The sequence below is a fragment of the Tupaia chinensis genome, unplaced genomic scaffold (genome assembly GCF_000334495.1).
Source record: "Tupaia chinensis unplaced genomic scaffold, TupChi_1.0 Scaffold000253_1, whole genome shotgun sequence".
In the NCBI taxonomy this organism is placed as follows: domain Eukaryota; kingdom Metazoa; phylum Chordata; class Mammalia; order Scandentia; family Tupaiidae; genus Tupaia; species Tupaia belangeri.
The window spans coordinates 94,937-100,590 of record NW_006159733.1 but is presented as its reverse complement, the minus strand read 5'-3'; the positions used below and the strand labels follow the sequence as shown (position 1 = coordinate 100,590).

The window sequence follows — 5,654 nt, the reverse complement described above, 5'->3', positions numbered from 1 at the left end:
TGTTCCCTATAGCAAATTAAAAACAAATAATGATAAATAAAATTAAATAAATAATTCTTAAAAAATACTCTCTTGCCTTCTATCTAAGGCGTCCCTCTGACTGCCCACCTCATTGCAGCTGACAAATGTGTGCTGGCCCCGACTACGACTCTGAAGCCTATGCCCACTGTGTCCGAGTCGATGCCCAGAACCGAGGTCACTTATGTGTGACCAAGTCCTTTCCTGGGGAGCCTGTTGGCATTGAAGCTGCCCCTGTGATGAGGTTTCTGCGTCACACAGACTTTAGCAGAACTGGGCTTTACTTTTACTACTAATCCTTATTTGCATCTATTTGCCCTAGGAATTAGGGATAGCATTCTAGTGGTTTATATTAGATACAATTCACATGACAGACAGCACCTACTGAACAACACCCTTTCCCACCATTCACCTCCTGCTTAGGAGGAGCCCTTTCTCTGGAGGTTGGATGCTCCTGTGTGCCGAGACTCCCACAGCTTCCCGTCTTCCCCTCACTCTCCAGACATGCCCTCACACATCTGTCTCCTAGCAAGAGTGGGTTTTAGATTCTCACACTTTCACCATTTTCAAAGGTAGAATAATCCCTCTTTCCAGCCTCCTTTTCCCCCATCCCTTCCCCCTGTATTTGTTAAGACCTCGCTCTGTTAGTGTTCCCCTCTCTTCACTCTATTTTCAATCCTTTTTCTCTATAGGCTGCTTTCCTGTGGGCAATAGGCAGGCTCAAGTATTCCATCTTAAAAAGTAATTCTCCCTCTACTCTAGTGTCACTTTCAACTTTCCTCCTTCCTTCACAGCCCTGTTCCTTGAAGGCGTAATGTACAGATTCTGTCTCCACTTCCACGTCATCCACTCACTCTTCATCACTCTACGATCTAGTGTACCTACTTAGCATTCAATTGAAGCTGCTCTTCCAGGATCATTGGTAACCTCCTAATGCCCAATCTAATGGACTTATTTCAGCCCTCATTATATTTGACCTTTCTATAGCATTTGGTACTGTCAACCACTCCATTACTTGCAAAGCTTTCTCTTTTCTTAATTTCAGTGATGCATTTCTCTTCTGTTTTTGCTCTGATTTTTTTTTTTTTATTTTATCATTCTTTCTCTTTACCTTTTGTGATTTCTTCTCATACTCTAGAAGGTCCTCATGACTTTTCACTCTTAGGTTGCTCTCAAAAAATCAACTTGAGTTTTGTCCTTGGCTAGACTTGTCTTTTGGCCTGCTCTTCTTATTCTACATGTTCTTCCTGGACAGGTTTCACCTCTCAGGCCATCCTGAGAGTGCAGCTTTTATGGATCCATCATTTCGAAGTGTGTGTTTGTTGTGTATGTGTGTCTTTGGCCTCTTCTTTTCTGCTGAGTAATAGGCTTGGGTGTCCAGGCCCCTACCCTACCTCCTGCCTGCATAATCCACAGGCAGGTGAACTGCAACACAGCTAAATGCAAACCCACTGACTTTTGCCACACACCTGATAATTATCCTCTATTACTATTCTTAATATGTGAGATTGTTGTTAATCTATATCCTCAAGTCAGAAATCTTGCACTAAATGTTTTTCTGTACTTTTCTTCACCAAACCCTTAAATGATACCCAAACCCTACCCCACCCTTTGTTTATTTTACATCTCTGCAATGTGTCTCGTTATCTCCATGCTCACTGGTATAGATTCCCATGCTCTCCTGTTTTGCCCCAAATGGGGAGATGAATAAGTGAGGCACTTCATATTCAGCATTTTGCATAGTGCTGGTACATAGTAGGTGTTTACTGAGTATCACTCTCTCAAATGAATTTCAAAATTAATTTTCTTTAAGCTTTCCAACACATGCTAAAGCTTTCTCTAGAATAATCTTTCCAAAGGGACAAAGAATCATGTACAAACCTCCCACAGATTCTACTGTCTACAGAATACGAAATGAAATCCTGAGCAGCACCCGAAAGACCTTGCATGAGTCTCCTTTTGCCTTTCTCTCAAACTTTACCTCTTGCTGCAACTTCTTTTTGCTGTTAGAGCGCACCGACACCTGAGTGAGTCACATGTATGTTTTGTGACTTCACTATGCCCCCATTCCCTTTGCTTCTTCCATCCATCTCTCCTTTTCCTGGCCAAGTGCTGAGGGGACGCTACTATTATAGAAACTTGCCTCTATCACCTCTTCTTGGAGATCATGTGTGGAAGGTAATGGTGAATGTACCTGTCACACAGGTGGCTGGGAGGATTTAATGATGCAACATGGTACAAAACATGCACCTCTGAAAGGTATGGAATTAATACTTACTGAATACTTCTAAATTAGTACTTTAGAAGTATCTACTATGAACATTATCATAACCAACAGCTGTCATCAGCATGCATGTTTCGCATGCCCACCAGATATGAGCAGTGACTTATTTATTGTTGTGTCTCCTACATTTAGTATTTTGCAGAATAAAGGAATGAATGAAACCTATCATTGCCAGGGCTGATATCCAGAGTTTAATAGATAAAAAAATACCAGTTCGTTATCTCATTTAATCTAAAACTTGCTCCATAAAAAAGTGGACTTTTTTTGTTAGTACAGAAGTCTCTTCAGAACTATGCTCAAACACTCCTTTGTGATGTCCATCAAACTTGTGCTCAAGGGAACCAAGAGAGTAAGAAGAAAAAGGACAAAGGTAAGAAGAGAAAAAGAGAAGAGGATGAAGAAACCCAACTTGATATTACTGGAATCTTGTGGATAGTAACAACTTTGGTGAAATTCCAGGAATCACAGCTACTGAAATGGATACATGGACTTGACAATGATCTCTTCACACTGGAAGTGCCACATACGAAGCCAGTGAGGGCTCTAGTCCTCCAAAGCAGTTGACTGCTTACTGTCTGATTCCAGAATTGCCCTGAAGTCTGGTTATGGGAAGTTTCTTGGGGAAAATTCAGATGTACTTGTTGAATGTTCAGATGCAATTGGACCAAGAGAACAATGAGAACTAGTCTTCAGTATGGTAAAATGGCTTATTGGCTTCATAGATGCTTTTTTTTAAAGGGAGATTTTTTTAAAAAATTTTTATTTTCTACCTTAATTCACTATACACCATCACAACACACCAATGAATTTTCCATCCAAAATACACTGTGCACTGGTTCAATCAATCACATCAACATACATGTTCTCAGCAAGTAATTTTCCAATTCTTACATCCTGCATACCTTGCCCTTTGTCTTGCCATCCCTGATTCCCCATCCTCCACTCTCTGCCATGTCCCATCTTCCTCCTCCATTGTCCCTGGCATCCATGGTTGCCCTCCATGCCTTCCGCCCCCCCCCATTCAATTGTTCTGCCAATGAACTCTATTAGTCTAAATATATCCAATAGCTAGCACAGCTGACACATACCTATACATGTACCCAAATCTGATCCTAGGCATAAACCCCAGTGAGTAGAATGAACATACTATAAAGTAGTACCCAGCTGTGTCCATACAGCTCGCTGCAGTCATCGAATGTGCATTTTTTTTTCCTCCTGCTTTTTTTTTTTTTTTTTTTTTTTTTTTTTTTTTTTTTAAGCTATAGGGTATGTGCACTCCTTGGAGAGACAGAGAGTAAGAAAGTGAGAAATCACCCCTCCCCCCGGGGGAGGATGGCTATGATGCAATCCTTTCTCCTCTCGAGATTCTGGGCACACACACACATGCACCTGGTGTGAGTTTTAAGCCACCAGGTCCAACACTTAAATCCAGCCATATGGAAGTCCAGCACCTTGACTACACCACCTGCTGACCCCCAATAACTGTTTTATTAGCTGCAAAGAGGCAGGTGGTACAGAAGCAAAGACTGAAACAGTAGAAGAAATTATTAAATTCGGATTCTGTGTTGAAAGAGAAACCAAGAAAAAAGATGATATCCAGAAGACAAATAAAATGTAAAACAATATGAAATTAATTATGTAAAGAAATTCCAAAGAACTTCCAAGACTACAAATTTAAAATAAGTAAAGAGGACAATAAAGTTCTTAAAATGGCTTAGAAAGATGGACTTTTGCATGAGTCACTTCTGAACAGGAGAGCCAAATTGAAGGCTGACAGATACTGCAAATGACCAAGATTTTTGTGTCTGTCTTATCTGTTTTGTTTTTTTCTGAATAAAATTTTTAGTGAAGTACTTTTACAAAATTATTGGGCTGTTATGGATTTATTGCTTAACTAGTAGCTAGTTTAACCAAGACTAATTAAGTGAACCAAGGTTCTTTATGAATGTACTTTTTAGTTCATTGCAATGTTCCACGTGGAACTGAAAACACCACCATAGACTTTTTTTCCTTTCTGGATTTCCTGTCATAAAGTATGACATACTACTCTAAAATAAAAAAGAAAAAGTGGATTTTTACAAGTTTCTTTTTTCTTTCTTTCTTCCTTCCTTTCTTTCTTTCCTTCTCTCTTTTTCCTTTCTCTCTCTTTCTTTCTTTCTTTCTCTTTCTTTCTTTCTTTCTTTCTTTCTTTCTTTCTTTCTTTCTTTCTTTCTTTTTTTTCTTTCTTTTTTTTTTTCTCTTTTTTTCTTTCTTTCGCTCCAACATAACCACGGTGCCGCATCCAGACCACAGGACACTTTCTTTCTTTCTTTCTTTCTTTCTTTCTTTCTTTCTTTCTTTCTTTCTTTCTTCTTTCTTTCTTTCTTTCTTTCTTTCTTTCTTTCTTTCTTTCTTTCTTTCTTTCTTTCTTTCTTTCTCTCTTTCTTTTTCTTTCTTTCTTTCTTCTCTTTCCTTTGCTTCAATATGTGAGAGTGAGCAAGAGACGCATCCTAAATGAAGTTCTTTCGTGGTGAACCAACTCTGGCCTCAGCATGTGCAGGGAGGCCTGAGGCTTGAATCTGGTACCTTCTCATGTGGGTTCAGCATTGCAGAGCATTTTACTTCTGCACTACTGACTGATCTCTAGGAGTGTATTTTTTTTAGGGCAGTGAAACTACCGTGTATGATATCGTAATGACACATAAACATTAGATATTTGTCAAAACCTATAGAACTGTATACAACGTCAAGAGCGAACCCTAATGTAAACTGCGGCTTTAGTTAATAATCATATATCAACACCAACTCATCAACTATAATAAATGTACGATCCTGATCCCAGATGTAAACCACAGGTGAAATTAGTGGAGAGGAAAGGGATGTATAGGAATTCTCTATGCCGTTCAATCTTTTTTTGTAATTCTAAAGTTAGTCTAAAAAATAAGTTCTATTAATGAAAAGAAATGGTCGTATGGAAGAAGTTAGGACTAGTGGGTGACATTATATGTAAATTAGAGAAGTGGTGTGATAGGTTTCAAGGTCACACAATTAAAGGTCAGATATGGGGTTCAGCTTTTTCCATTATTGCCTTTTCCTTTAAACTGTATTCTCTACCCTGTTTTTTCCCCCTTGCATAAAAAATGCAGCATGGTTAGTAAAGAATGACTTTTTAATCACCATTCGACTTTTTGTGAGGGATAAGGTAACCTCATCATTGACATTCTCCTTCGGCACTTTTGGAAAGTAAGTCTTAGAGAGAGTGGAGTTTATTAGGGACTGTCGGAGAATACCCTTCACAAGACTAATTTAGAGCCTTTATGACTCAGTGGAGGCTGTCAATCCTAAGTTATTTGACGTTTAATTCCTGCTGATG

At 39.1% G+C, this 5,654-nt stretch overlaps 1 pseudogene; it reads left to right on the top strand.

Moving 5' to 3' along the window:
• Positions 1–2,594: 2,594 nt before the first annotated feature.
• Positions 2,595–4,092, top strand: LOC102469281 (protein FRG1-like; annotated as a pseudogene).
• Positions 4,093–5,654: the final 1,562 nt, after the last annotated feature.